General features: G+C 39.3%; 1 protein-coding gene across 1 annotated transcript in view; it reads left to right on the forward strand.

Annotated features, from left to right (window-relative positions):
• Positions 1-16,273, forward strand: part of TMTC2 (transmembrane O-mannosyltransferase targeting cadherins 2) — a 208,787-nt gene that overhangs the window by 166,367 nt on the left and 26,147 nt on the right. The gene's annotated exons all lie outside the window — the stretch shown is intronic.

Here is a 16,273-nt window from a genome sequence, read left to right on the forward strand (position 1 = left end):
TGTACCTTGTTAAACTTTTGTACTAGTGGCCTACCCTTCTAAAAGGAAATCTTCCATCAAAATCAAGCATGATAATTTAGGGGCACTTGCTCATAGATCCAGGCACTGTGACTGTGGTAATCTTCTTATATTTGTTATCTATGGCCTCCTTCCTTCTAAAAGCAACTTAAGTTATGCTAATGAGACAGAAGGGCTATGGAGCATGTCTCAGTCTCCCCCTTCCCCTGTAGTTCATGTAATCTCAGTAGCAGTGGGCACACAGTGAGAGGGGAGTGCTTTCATGACAGCCTATGAAACTGCAGGACAGAGGGGCTCCGCTAACACACCTATAACTATTAGCATAATTTTAAAAGTGTATTTTAGAAGAAAGGAGGCCATCGATAGCAAATATAGGAAACTTACCACAGTCACAGTGCCTGGATCTATGAGTACGTGTTTCTAGTTTATCATGCTTGATTTTGATGGTGGAATTTCTTTAAAGAAGATTTCCAGACTTAGACAGTAAATAACCTATTCATAAGATAATTAGGTCATCAATAGGTGATCAATGATGATGTGATTTTCTACTATTCTACTATGGGATGTCGTTATCATAAAAAAAAAAAGTAGCATAGGAAGGAGAAACCAGGTGGACCAACTGGCAAGGTAAACCCCAGGTGTAATGAAACCCTCATTTTCATAAATATTTTCCCTTGTCATAGTACAGTGATGGCGAACCTTTTAGATACAGAGTGCCCAAACTACAACCAAAACCCACTTTTATGTCGCAAAGTGCCAACATGACAATTTAAGCAGTAACCTATTGATCTCTGCTGTATCACAAGTTTCAATCATATTGGTGTCCTGAGGACACCAACACAATAGAAAGCAGGAGACATTTGGATTGTAGCTTCTGTCCAGGGTCCCCTGAAGAGGAAGAATCAGGGGACCCAAAGCAGGAGCTCCAACGATCCATCTCTGTCCACACCTTCTTGCTCTTCCTCTAGTCCTGGCAGACAAGTAGGTGTCACTTCAAAATAACACTCAGCCTGGTGCGTCCTGGGCTGTCTTGGACTGCAGGAGGAAAACTTGAGTCCTATCTGGTAAATTCTGTGCTGAGTGCTCACAGAAAGGGCTCAGAGTGCCACCTCTGGCACCCGTGCCATAGGTTCGCCACCACTGTCATAGTACATGACAAGGAAAAAATGAAAGCTCTTATTATAGAGCCCTAAACATTGCTATTTTTACTTGTGAGGTGATTTGGGAGCACCTAGACTACCTTTACATTCCTGAAATTATTTTTTAAGATACTAAAAGATTGATGAGCAGTAAGCATCTAGAAAGCTGACTGGGTTGCATCAATTTTATTATTGTTGACGCTGCCACATTAAAAGGGAAAAAAAAATAATAAAAGCCCTGATAAATCTCCCTTATAGCCTTGTCATGGACCAATATCTAGTAAATAATGTATTATTCCTTCATGGAATGTATGTATGAATAAACCCATAACTTCTTACCCAGTTAACCCCTTCAGGTCTAAGCCATTTGAGGGCCTTAGAGCCAGGCTTGATTTTTAAAATTTGCCCTGTGTCCATTATTGGAGGTTATAACTTTGTAATACTTCAACATATCCAGGGGATTTTGAGATTGTTTTCTCGTCGCACATTGTACTTCAAAGTAATAGAAAAATGTTGAAGATATCTTTTGTGTTTAGTTATGAAAAAAATTAAAATTTGAAAATGAATAATTTTTAGAAATTTTTGCCAAAGTTCAAAATGTTCTGCTTTTCAGGCAGATAGTCATAGTACCCAAGTAACTTTATAATTAACATTTCCCAAATGTCTGCTTTATATCGGCAGAGCTTTTTGTGCATCCTCTCTCTTTTTTAGGTTATTAGGAGGTTCAGAATTGTGGGTGCATTTTTCCCATTTTTATGAAAATTGCGAAAACCCTTATTTAGAGGAACCTGCTCAGCTTTAAGTGAATTTGAGAGGCCTAAATAGCAGTAAAACCCCATAAATTATGCCATTTTAGAAACGACACCCTTCAATGTGTGAAAAATCAACTTTAAGAAGTGTGCTAACCCTTTGGATGTTTCACAAACAAAATGGAGGTGGTATTTACAAGCTGTAATTCTTTTTTTTTATTTTAGACCATGTATTAATTTTGCCCAAAAATTAAACAGTCACAAATTATTAAATGACAAAAACTCCACAAAGTTTGATACAGTGGTCTATTTAAATAAGCCCTAGTTAAAAGGGAAGATAAGAATGTATTGTCAGTTTATTCATTTATGTCCAGGAAGAACAGGACAATGCAAAGTTCTAATCTCTCTCCACAGTTGTTGTTTTATGATCCAGCTGTGTTTATTTAAACTGATTTGGACTTCATTAGCAAAGGCACAAACCTGTTTTATATAAGACCTCCGATATCATAGGATATCAGAACACGTGAGAATCGTGAGGTCTAATGAACTGCCTAAGGAGCTCAGAGACAGAGTTGTAGTAAGGTACAGATCTGGCCAAGGTTACAAAAGAATTTCTGCAACACTGAAGGTTCCTCAGAGCACAGTGGCCTCCATAATGCTTAAATGGAAGAGATTTTGGATGACAACAACTCTTCCGTGACCTAGTCATCAACCCAAACTAAGCTATTGTGGGAGAAGTGTCTTGGTGAGAGATGTAAAGAAAAACCCCAAGATCACTGTGTGAGTTCCAGAGATGCAGTAGGGATATTGGAGAAAGTTTTACAAAGTCAACTATCACTGCAGCCCTCTACCAGGCAGAGCTTTATGACCATGTGCGGACTGAAGCATCTCCACAGTGCAAGACATGAAAGTTCTCATACAGTTTGCAAAATAACACATGAAGGACTCCCAAACTGTAAGAAATAAGATTCTCTGTTCTGATGAGACGAAGATTGAACTTTTTGGTGTTAATTTTAAGTGGTATGTGTGGATAAAACCATGCATTGCTTGTCACCAGGCTTACACAATCCCAACAGTGAAACTTGATGGTGGCAGCATCTTGCTATGAGTGTGCTTTTCAGCTGCAGGGACAGGACAACTGGTTGCAATTTAATGAAAGTCGATGCAGTACAGAGAGATCCTGGAAGAAAACCTTTTCGAGAGCACTCTGGACCTTGGACTTGGATGAAGGTTCACCTTCCAGCAATGCAATGAGTCTAAGCACACAGCTAAAATTATTTATTAGTGGCTTCGGAACAACTAGTTGACTGGCCCAACCAGACCCCTGACCTACATTCAGTATCTCTGGAGAGACTTGAAAATGGTTGTCCACCAATGTTCACCATCCAAACTGAGGGAGCAGGAGAGGATCTTCAAGGAAGAATAGCAGAGAATGCCCGAATCCAGGTGTGAAAAACTTGTTGAAAAATTCCCAAGATGACTCATGGCTGTACTAACTTGAAAGATGCTTCTACTCAATACTTAGCATAGGGGCTGAATACTTATGACCATGTTCCATTTTAGTTTTTCCTGTTTAATAATTTAGCAAAATATCTACATTTCAGTTTTTTTTCATGCAAGATGGGGTGCAGAGTGTACATTAAAGGGGTTGGCCACCTTGGCTAAAAACTAAAACAAATATGGGCATTTGTATTTAAAATAGGTTCCTCCCCACCCCAATGGCCAGTACCGGGTGAATTTACTCACCCGGTCTCTTTTTCTTGTCCCCAGCTTTTCGGCATTGCTCCGGAGTAGGTGGGATCGGCCGTGTGCCTTCTTAGTGATGTAGCACTGCACATGCGCTGTGCTTCAGAGCACAGGACGAGAGGAACATCACTTGTTCCTCCTTTCTGTGGAGAAGATGGAGAGGTGACTAACCGATCGCCACCCAAGAACCTGACAACTCTGGAGAATTCCTAATAAAGGCAAGTTAGAAAAATGTTGATAATCCTGCCCCTCACCAATGCTTAATGTTTATCTTAAAGTGGCTAACCTTTTTAATGAACAAAAAATAACTTTTTTAAACTTTCCAACTGGCTGTAAAAATGGGGTTTGAATACTTTCCGTACCCACCTTTCCAGCAACCACCAATCCAGTGGTTTATTGGTACAATGTATTTGCTAACTGTATAAGAAGGTTAATGGATGTTTAGAAAACCCTTGTTCAAGTTTTCTAGCACAGCTAAAACAGTTTGGCTAGTTAGATAAGCTATAAAACTGACCTTCCTTTGAGCTGGTCGAGAATCTGGAGCATCACATTTGTGTGTTCTATGAAACTCTCACAATGGCCCGAAAAAAAAAAAAAAACTTTCATGTGAAATTGGACCGTCTATTCTTGTTTCTAGAAATGAAGGCCATTCCATGTGACAAATTGCCAAGAAATGTAAGATTTCCTACAACAGTGTATACTAGTCCCTTCAAAGGAAAGCAAAAATGGATTCTATCCAGAGTTGAAAGAGAAGTGGGGGGCCCGCTGCACAACTAAGCAACAATACAAGTACATTAGAGTTTCTAGTTTGAGAAACTGATGCCTCCACTGGCAGCTTTATAGTACCACTAGTACCCATAGTGTCAACCTCTACAGTGAAGATCATACATAATAAATAAATAGTCTGACCGGAGCTCTTCATCCAACATATCACTCTATAATACATCTCCGAAGGTTTCAAAATAAAACAAAAGTGAAGTGAAGAGGCAACTCCAGGATGTTGGCCTTCAGGGCAGAGTGGTAAAGAAAAAGCCATATCTGAGGGTAATAAAAGGAAAATATTAATATGGGCAAAAGAACACAAACATTGGACAGAGGAAGATTGGAAAAAGTGTTTTCAACAGACAAATTTAAATTTGAGATGTTTGGCTCACACAGAAGAACATTTGTGAGAGCCCAAACAAGTAAAAAGATGCTAGAAAATGCCTGACGCCATCTGTCAAGCAAGGTGGAAGTCATGAGATGGTCTGGGGCTGCTTTGTTGTTGGTAAAGTAGGAGATTTGTACAAGGTCAAAGGGCTTTTGAACAAGGAAGGATATCAATCCATTTTTCAACGCCATGTCATACCCTGTGGACAGCACTTAATTGGAGCCAATTTCATCCGACAATAGGACAATGATCCAAAGCACATCTCCAAATTATACATGAACTATTTAGGGAAGAAGCAGGCAGCTGGTATTCTATCTGTAATGGAGCGGCCGCCCAGTCACCAGATCTCGACCCCTTTGTGCTGTTGCTGGAGCAGCTTGACCGTCCAAATGCAGTGAAATTGGTAAAAAAACGCATTTGTGCCATATTCTTGTGGGCTTGGAATTACGGATTTCACTGTACGCCCCAAATGACATGTCTACTTTATTCTTTGGGTCGGTACGATTAGAGTGATAACAAATTTATATAGGTTTTATAATGTTTTCATACATTTAAAAAAATTAAAACCTCCTGTACAAAATTTTTTGGGGCTAATAACTTTTTTATACTTTGGTCTATGGAGCTGTGGGTAGTGTAGTTTTTGGATTTTGATGACGTTTACAATGTTATCATTTTTAGGACTGTGCGACCTTTTGATCACTTTTTATAGAATTTTTTATTTTTTTAAAATGGCAAAAAAGTACCATTTTCGACTTTGGGGGCGATTTTCCGTTACAGGGTTAAACGCAGTGAAAAACTATTATGATATTTTGATCTGGCATTTTCGGACGTGGCGATACCTAATGTGTTTATGATTTTTACTGTTTATTTATATTTATATCAGTTCCAGGGAAAGGGGGGTGATTTGATTTTTTTTTTTTTTTTTATTATATTTTTTTTTTTTACCTTTTTTTTTTTATTTTTACTATTTTTCAGACTCCCTAGGGCAGTGGTGGCGAACCTATGGCACTGGTGCCAGAGGTGGCACTCGGAGCACTCTCTGTGGGCACCTAGGCCATCACCCCAGCACAGTGTTTCCAGACAGGACTCAAAACCTCCTCCTGCAGTCCCTGGCCACCAAGGATGTGCTATGATCAGTGCTATCTTAAAACTACAAATTGTTAGCTGCCCAGGACTACAGGAGGAGCAAGGAGCTCTGGGCCCCGCAGTTCTTCCTCTTCAGGGGACCCTGGAAGGAAGCTACAATGATAATCTGAATTTCTCCTCTTTATTTCAACTGTATTGATGTCCTTAGGATGCCAATACAATTAAAAACAGTGACAAAACAGGTAGAAACATGTTACTTCTTAAACTGCTATGTTGGCACTTTCTATTTATACAAGTGTGTTTGGTTGTAGTTTGGGCACTCTGCCTCAAAAAGGTTCGCCATCACTGCCCTAGGGTGTCTGTACGATCCTATCATATACTGCCATACTAGAGTATGGCAGTATATGTGTATTTTACTGCTCATACATTACAATGTGCTGATAGCACATTGTAATGAATGGGTTAATCCGAAGCTACCATGACGACGGTTCACTGCTGCCCGATGACGTCACGGGGAGCGACGATCCTCAGAAAGATCGCGGCGCTCATGCCCCGCCATCTTTTTGAAGCCGCCAGCACCTTTGCCGGCGGTCATCAGCAAGAAAGCACCCGCGATTGGTGCCGGCACCGATCGCGGGTGTTACCGGTAAGCCTTTGCACCGGGACCCAACATGTCATGTACTATTACGTCACATGTCGATAAGGGGTTAATTCACAGTACTGGAAAATAAGTGTCAAATCTGATGTTTCACTGTATATTTTACTCTTTTGAAAAAAATACACTTTATATAATTTTATATCAACTACAGGGATTATACATGGTTTTCTAGCATTGGGAAAAGCCACAAATATGTAAACTTCAAGGATTAGATGAATAGCTGCTTACATTGCAGCCCACACACTCCAGGGATTGCACACCAGGAGTACTAGTTGTCAAGAAACCAGAACTTCCTATGTAAGCATACTACATTTCAATAGTCTTTAAATGAAAGCAGCCACTTCGTTTAGCAAAAAACAAACTACAGATGCTCATCTGACACCTCTCACGTGACATCATTTCTGGGAGCATGGGAGAGGGAGGATCGCGGGCGTGCATAATTAGCTGTCCAGAGTGCCGGACATCTTGTACTCCACGCTCCTGTCTGCTAATTATAAGTGCCTTTACTAGATTAGCGAAGAACACCGCCGGGATTGGGATGAAGCGGAGGGGTGGAGAGTATTTTTAGTTTGTTTTTGTTAAACAAAGTGGTTGTTTTCCTTTTAAGGAGACCAAAGTATATGTTTAGTGCGGCTACAACACAATGAGTAATAGTGGCTGATGAGAGCTCCACCATCTCACTAGTTATGAGGCAATTTACAGAACTTCTTTTCTGAGTGGGGAGATATTACCCTTTCATTGTCCTTGGATAGTTCATGATGTGCAGCTGGAAACCTTAATTATGTTCCCTGATAGCTATTAACCTCATATACATATCTGTTCCCTAGTCCTGTATTATGCATACTGTGATTTACAAGAATGCTTCCAAATAGTTATATATTTCTAATTAAAAGATTTAATTGAAATAATGCTCCTACCTTTGGAAAGCTGTAATAAAAATGTCATTAAACCTTTCATTAGGAAAAAAACGCCTCTAGTTTCTTGTTTTGCCTTTCACACTTAGGCTGCTGTCACATGGGGGCTATTGAATGCTGTATTTTTCCAGCCGGAGAAAAGTGGAGTGTTCCAAAGCTGCAAATCGCTCCCATGATGATATAGTGAGAAGGACAGCACAGTGCTATCATAGAAGGAGTCTGTGCAGATGCCACATACACTATCTTAGTTTAGGATTTTTAAAGCTCACATTTTGTTTAACAAAATATATTGTATGGAATATTTAGTCAACTTTATCAAAGGCCAGAGCTGAACCATTTCATATGCCTCTCTTCCAAGACTGCTTTCTAGTTGTCAGCCTCCACCACCCTCCTCATCCACCTCCAAAGAAACCAAAGCTTTGTAACATAGAGAAATTAATGTGTCCAGATATAACATTGTATGGACCAGTTTCTAATGATGTATGACTGATGCTTTGTTCTCAAGTGTTATTCATCATCTGTGGTCACTAAACATGGCTTCTCCTGTAAATGTCTGGTCAATTTCTGGTTAAGAAGGAAATGTTTTGTCTGTTTGGTGTTATTTTTGGTTCACACACTTTGCCCATGAAATATTTGTGGTATTCTCTGACATGAAAGTTCATTATGTCCACACTGTGCTGGATTCCAGCTCTGTGTTAGTAGCTCAGAGAGGCTTTGTACTTATGTAGGCAGTAATCTGTGCTAAGTAACGTTCAAGGCGATAAGTGGCTGTGTATAGTAAAAAAAATAACTATTGAAGCAGATGTTTCGGATGAATACACACACTGTGGCAGGTTTACTAATATTGTAGTGAAATAAATGGGTGCCAAACCTTTGGTACACCTACTTGGCTGCTACACAGTGGATGGTTCTTGCACATTTTACTTCTAGCATGCTTGCAAACATCTGAGTTTCTGGACATGCAACAGGTAACAATGATGACCTATCCTTTGAATGGGGATATTTATATGTTAATCTTTAAAAATCAAAATATTTAAAGGAAACCAGTCAGGTCCCACACGTTATATAGACACCAAACACTTATTCTTTCCAGGTTCCACTGCTCCTGGCACCTCTGCTGTGCTGTACTAAAGCTGGGGAAGGATACATCGGCTTTAGACCTGCAACACATATGGAGTTAAAGGGAACCCACCACCACGATTCTACCTATAAAGGTAGAACGGGTGGTAGGTAAACGTATTGGACATTAGGAAACCCCTTTTTAGAGCTAATCCTCATGTTCCCGCTATCTTTTTAAAACTTTAATACACTAATAAGTACATTTTCTTAAGCGGTTACTGGGGCGTGGAGTAGCCGGATATGAGGCTACACATCATGGCTACTCCAAGCCCCAGTAGCCTCTTTTCTCCTCCTACCCTGACATCTTTGGCGCGCAGCTCCTCGTAATGCAGATGCACAGCTACTGCTTGAAGCTACTCGGCGTAGGGCTCCTTGTAGTTGCACACCGAAGATGTCATGGTAGGAGGAGAAAAGAGGCTACTGGGGCTTGGAGTAGCTGCAATGTGTAGCCTCTTGTCCAGCTACTCCACGCCCCAGTAGCTGCTTAAGAAAATTTACATATTAGGGTATTAAAGTTTTAAAAAGATAGCGAGGACATGAGGATTAGCTCTAATAAGGGCTATCCTCACATCCCATTTATCCACCTACCACCTGTTCTACCTTTATAGGTAGAATCCTGTTGGTAGGTTCCCTTTAACCCCTTATCACCGACACTAGTTTTCAGCTCAATGACCAGACTCGATTTTTCAAATCTGACAAGTCTCACGATAATTGGTTATAACTTCGGAACGCTTTAACATATCCCGGTGATTTTGAGAATGTTTTCTCGTGACACATTGTACTTCATGTTAGTTATAAAATTTAAGTGATAAGTTTTGCATTTCGTTCTGAAAAAAAGTGAAAATGTGGCAAAAGTTTGTAAAAATTCTTCATTTTCCAAGTTTGAAATGTTCTGGTTTCCAGACAAGATGTAAAACTACCCAAAAAGTTTGATAATTAACATTTACAGAATATCTGCTTTATGTTGGGATGATAATTTATGTTTCCGGTCATTTTTCTAGGATGTTATGAGGTGCAGAACTTTAGGTGCGATTTTTCTTATTTTCATAAAAATTGCCAAAACTCACATTTTGAGGGACAACTCAGCTTTCAGGTGACTTTGAAAGGCCTAAATAATAGTAAAACCCCATAAATTACCTCACTATAGAAACTTCACCCCTCAACGTATGTAAAACAACTTCTATTAAGTCCATTAACCCTTTAAGTGTTTCACATGGGTTAAAAAATATGGACCTGCGATTTAGAAACTATTGAATTTTTTTGGAAAATACATTCATTTAGGCCAAAACTGAAATTTTCAGAATAAATTAAATGATGAAACGCACTGCAACGCTTGATGCCCAATTCCTCCCGAGTGTCCTGATACCCCCATATGTGGTGGTGACTGCTGTACGGGCGCACGGCCGAGTATAGAATGAATGGAGGCGCCATTCACTGCAGATTTGTATTGTCACATTGTACGACCTATAAATTTTTATTTTTTTTGGTAATACAAACATATGAGGGCTTATTATGTACGGGATGAGATACAATGTATAGATAATTTATTTTGGGAGTCTAAAGCTTATTCATGAGATTTTATTAACTATTTCAAGGGGGACACAAACAAAATCATCAATTTTTATTTTGGATTGTTAGCATTTTTTTCCCCCCGCTCACCGTAATGTAAAAATAATATTTTATCTTTATTCTCTGGTTCACTACGATTGCGGTGATACCTCATTTATATAGTTTTTCTTATTTTTGCTTAATTTTCCTGAGCAAAACCAATATTGGAGAAAATCGCATTGTTTTTACTATTGACAACTTTTCAGGGCCATAACTTCTGTATGTTTCGGTTGTCAGATCTGGTTGAGGGCTTATTTTTTGCGAAAACAGTTGTTCTTTTCAGTCGTTTCATATTAGGGAATGTAACTTTTTTTGATCACTTTTTAGAACATTTTTTGTGATGGTGTTTGATGAAAAATTGTATATTATGGGAAGTTTTCCGAGTTTTTTTTTTACGTAGTTCACCGAGCGGGTTCAATATTGATTTAGATTTATTGTACAGATTAATACGGACGCGGTGATACCAAATATGTATGTTTTTGTGTTTTATTTACTGTATATGCATTTTATGTGTTACTGGGGAGATTATGGGACTTTTATTTTATTTATTTAATTATAAAAAGTTTTAATTGTTTTTTTTTAACTTTTTTACATTTTCCACATTTTGGCTTGAATAAGCGATCATCCGATCACTTATTCAAGCCTCTACACTGCAATACACTTGTATTGCAGTGTAAAGTGTAAGTAACTGAGCATGCCGCGCATGCTCAGTTACTTACAGCCGGGTCCTGCCAGGAAGGCAGGACCCTGCGAGAAGAGGAGCCGACAGCCTCGGGTCACTCGTCGGGACCCGGGGCAGCGGCAGGAGGGATCGGATCCCCCGGTAAGCACACCGGGGGGGTCCGATCCACGGGGGACACACTTGCACGCCGCGGTCATGCTTGACCGCGGCGTGTAAGGGGTTAAACACCCGGGATCGGAGTTTTTCTGATCCCGGGTGTTAGTGCCGGGTCTGGGCTGTGATATCACAGCCCGACACCGGCACTAAACTGACCCGATGTCCCGAAATCTTCTTCTGACGCGGCGCCGTAGAAAGGCGTCGCGTCAGAAGAAGTACCCTTAATGACCGCCGTAGAATCCCGATAGGGCGGTCATTAAGGGGTTAAGTCAAGTCATCACTAGAGAAGACTCCGAATTAAACCATCATACTCATTTCTAAATAAATGTAAAGGTTTTATTTTTAATTCAGCCTTTGATGGCACTGATGTAGTGAGATATGAAACAGGTTCCCTTTAATTATCTAGAGTTCTGGATTTTTATACTCGGCAGATTTTAAAAATCTTTATTTGCTGATTCAAATTCAAAAGTATAAATTTATTTTTTTTTTTAAGTTGATGAATATTACAATATAAAATGCAACCAAAATAACCCAGGCGCAAAAGTATATGACAATTTTACTATACATACACAACTCTCTTTTAACATATCGCATGAGGAACCTATACACAACATAAGTGTGTCATCTCCCTATGTACATCCCTATGGATATCACAAACCTGTAATAAACCATACATTATGTAGAGGTTCATCTCACTGGTGAGAGCAAAGACAGTTCCCAGAGCACAGAGACAGACTTGTTGTCCCAAAACTGGTGCGTCTTCCAGTTTTTATTAGCAGTTTCAGTCACAGGCCCAATATATACAGTTTCATAGAAAGAAACAAAGCACAAACAAATAAGACCTGCTTATGTGAGCACTAGCTAACATTGTAGCTTTCCCTTTCTACCTCACCAATAACAGCAAAACAAATGCAGTCACAGACCCAATATATACAGATTTATAGAAAGAAACAAAACACAAACAAAAGACCAGCTTGTCTGAGCACTAGCTAACATTGTGGCTTTCCCTCTCTACCTTACCAATAACGGCAAACAAATGGATTGGCAGTCTGTACCTTTAAGTTTGCTTGACTCGGCACAACCTCCAGCTCAGAGAGAGACCCTCCCATGGTGCAGATAGATTATAAAGCCCAGGTCCAGGTGCGGGCTAATGAGCTGCATTATGGCTGCCTCAGAACCTGGATTAATCATCAATGGCCAGCCCTTACCATGTATAGCTGAGAAACCTAGCTGAAACTTAAAGGCCAAGAACCTTTCCAGCCACTGCCTTACAATAGATAGGCAAGAAGTAACAATACCAACAACAGAATTTTCCATAGGAGATGTGAAGTGAAAACACTGGCTGGCCAATTTTTAAGCGCCTGCATGAACTCACCTTTGTTATACCTATTTATCTTATAGAAATATAAATTAATCAGTCAATATTTGGTGAAAACCAAAGAACAAGATTTCAGCGGTATCTTTAAACTACTGATCTAATAACAAGACAAATCCCAACAGAGCAACAATATCATTCTAAATGATAAACGCAGGGCTTCATTTTTAGGAGCATGAAATATGTTTGAGAAATAGATAAACCATTATTCATGTGGAGGCAAAATCCCTTATCAGTTATTCTCTTTAAAATGGTGGGACTCCCTGGAGGACTGTACTTCATGTATGTTTTAGTGATTTTGCTTTTTATGGAGCATTGGCTAAATACAGGCTCGGAGTATGTGATTGTGGAGAAATATTCCAGCAGTCTTTTAATTCCTCATTTCTACTTGAATAGTGGGGAATGTAATAACCATCATCCGTTTTGCGCATTGCATGGCAGATCATATTTCTGTAAGCAGACTGCAAACGAGACAGTAGTAACGCTTGTAGCTGTGGAAATATTATTAGCATTTTTTTCTACTGACATGAATTCCTTAGTAGTTTGCTCTCGGAGGCAGAAACTAATGTAACAGTTGCACAAGGAAAAAAAATAAACATAAAAAATAAAGGAAAAAGTGGACTTCATATTTCATCCTACTGCTTTGTTATCTGGGCAATGTTACATTAATCCATTAACCATCTCCGGATGAATAATGATTTCCTTAGCTATAATATTTTATATTACGTGGCAGAGTAGGAGAATTATTTAATGCTTGCTGTAAATAGCAATATGCTACATAGCAGCTTGCAAACCAATCAGTCTTTTAAATAGAAAACCCAACTTAAATGTGTTAAGGCTTTGGCAGGGGAAGTATGATTTCTCTTTTTATTGTTATTATTTATGAGTAGATGAAAGTACATTGAGCTGCGGTGCCATGCTTATTTCCAGGCTGAGAAATAGTAATCATATTCAAAATTGCTCGGAACAATTCCACTTTGCCTGTTGATATTTTGTTTCATACAACATATAGCCGTAGAGGGATATTACCTCTAGGCCCTGGTTTCTGAGAGGACACAACACTTTCCTCCGTAATATTTGGGGGGAAAAAGATTTATCATGTGCTGATGCATCATTCGCTATTATTAAATCCACGGGATGTGCCAGGAGGCTCTGACTTCCTGAGATATCCAGTGGGTGACTGCGCTGCTGGACAATTCTACACTAGGTCCTGTCTGGAATTGCAATTATTTCCAGGCTTGTATGCCAGAAAACTGTATGCCGTTCTTCAAGCTTTAACTTTTCAATTTTTTGTTTACAAAGCGATACAAGGGCTTTTTACCTGTGCGACAAATTGTATTTTTAGTGGCACCATTTAATATTCTGTGCCATTTACTGGAAAAAAAATTCCAAATGTGGTGGAATTAGCAAAAAAAAAACACTGTTGGCCATATTCTGATGGGCTTTATTTTTACGACTTTCAATGTGCGGTCTAAATGACACCTCTTCTTTATTCTTTTGCTCAGTGTGATCGCAGAAATATCTAATTTATATAGTTATTTCTTAATACCTTTAAAAATGTCAGAAACCTTACATTAAAAAACCTTGTGTCAACAATTTCTGACTCCTGTAACTGTTTTATACTTCAGTGTATGGAGCTGTGTAAGGTGTCATTGTTTGCACAATGGGATGACATTTTTATTGGTACCATTTGAAAACTGTACAACCTTTTGATCACTTTTTTTATATATAATATTATTTTACGATTTTCTATAAACTGACTTTGTTATTGACAAAAATACTGTACTATGTAATAAATGATCTTCTTTCCCTGCTCAGTCAAGCTTAGAGAGAACGACTGTTGGATTACTAACCAGAGAAAATTGAGTTCTCAGGAAATGTTATAATCCATATAGAAGAGCAGATGTTGGTAAAACTTATAGTTACTGTTCTGTATCTTCAATAAAATATTTCAATTCTGCTAGATTTAAAAAATAGCCTTAATTACTTGAATAAAAGCTGCCAAATATGTGGAAAGTGTTTTATCATTAGCAGAGGACAGTGTTATACGGGGTTATTACCCTGGCTGATTTCACAACTTCCTTTTGTACTGTGAAGCCTTAAAGTTGGCATCCCTACAATGTCATGTCATAATACAGCAGTCTTAAAGGGGATCTTGAAAGTTACAAAAAACATAGCTTAGTTCAAATAATTTTAATTAAAAAATAAAATAAAGGATTCGCAGCAATTTTCTTCCCATCTCCCAGTGCACCATGCTCTACATTTCCTAACTGATGTTCATATGTTCATAAGTGCAATATATCACTTCTGCATTCAGTTATTGGCCTAAGCAACAAGATACTGTTTTAGGCTAAATTCACACGGTAATCAGCTCATTAGCAGCGACCGTCCACGTAGCACGGCGGGCACATGGCAGCGCGGGGAGAGGAGGAGGAGGAGGTAAGCGCAGCTCACCCCCGCCCCTCTCCATAGGAACTAATGGCGCACGGCGCCGTAATACGGGGAAAGATAGGACATGTCCTATCTTTCCCCGGGCTACGGAGCGGTACGGTGCCTCACGTGTGCTGCACCGTACCGCTCCCGTACAGGGCCGTGAGCCCATAGAAGTGTATGGGGGACGTATATATCGGCCGTATATACGTCGGCCGTATATACGTCCCCCATACTGTAGTGTGAATGTAGCCTTACTATGATACTATGATTTTGAATGGCCTTGGGGCTTATTGCACATTAACATTCATTTGAGTGATGATTATGATTATTGAAGCAGCAGCACAGGTATATATTTATTTATTTATTTTATTTTTTCTGTTTTTTTAATTTATTCAGATATTTAGATGTATTTTAATTTTTTTTACAACTACTACTATTTAACATTTTTGACTAACTGTTTGACTAACTGGTTTTGGTTTAAAACACAGCACCAAAAAACATAACCGGACTATGAAAATCAAGTCTTAAGGGGGTTAAGTCATTGTTACATAGTAAGGTCTCATGCACACATCTGCATACGCGCCAGGTGGCAGTGGCCCTAAATCCAGCAAAACATAGGACATACATCATCTTTTGCGGCACAACTGTCTGGCCACATCGTGGTAATTTTGATTGAAAAGGCAAATAGTCCTTTATTTAATGCTGCATTGCTTTCTGCCATGACTCCCTCCTGTTGTAAAGCATTCCATAGTTTAAAGCACACCTGTTACCACAATAACCCCACAAGCCTACAAACAGCACCTCCTTCTGTAATATGTGCATCCCCTGGAGGTGCTTTAGCATATGTCTAGGTTGCAGCATGAATGAAAAATCAATTTTTACCCTTTTGTAGGATGCAGTCACAGTCAGGTAACCCCGCCTCCTGCTCTGCCCACTCCATTCATCTGCATTCCTGCCTGCCTCTTAATTATGATGTCATTCTCACTTCAGCAGGCAGGGTAAGAACAAAATTTTCTTTCATGATGTAACCTAGAAATATGCAAAAACACCTCCAGGAGATGTACATAATACAGGTACAGGCAGTCCCTGGGTTACATACAAGATAGGGTCTGTAGGTTTGTTCTTACGTTGAATTTGTATGTAAAAATCTGCCTGTCCCCGGGTTACATACAAAATAGGTTCCCTTGGTTTGTACTTAAGTTGAATTTGAATGTAAGTCGGAACTGTATATTTTATAACTGTAGCTCCAGACAAATTTTTTTTTGTCCCAGTGACAATTGGATTTTTAACATTTTTTTGCTGTAATGGGACCAATTATCAATAAAACTTCTTTACAGACACCGTAAAGTTGATCATTGCAGCCTGGGAGTAAATTAAAGCATCCAGAGAGCGTCATCAGTGGTCACAGGGGGCAGAGTGGTCAGTCTGTAAGTTGGGTGT

Source organism: Engystomops pustulosus, chromosome 4 (assembly GCF_040894005.1).
Source record: "Engystomops pustulosus chromosome 4, aEngPut4.maternal, whole genome shotgun sequence".
In the NCBI taxonomy this organism is placed as follows: domain Eukaryota; kingdom Metazoa; phylum Chordata; class Amphibia; order Anura; family Leptodactylidae; genus Engystomops; species Engystomops pustulosus.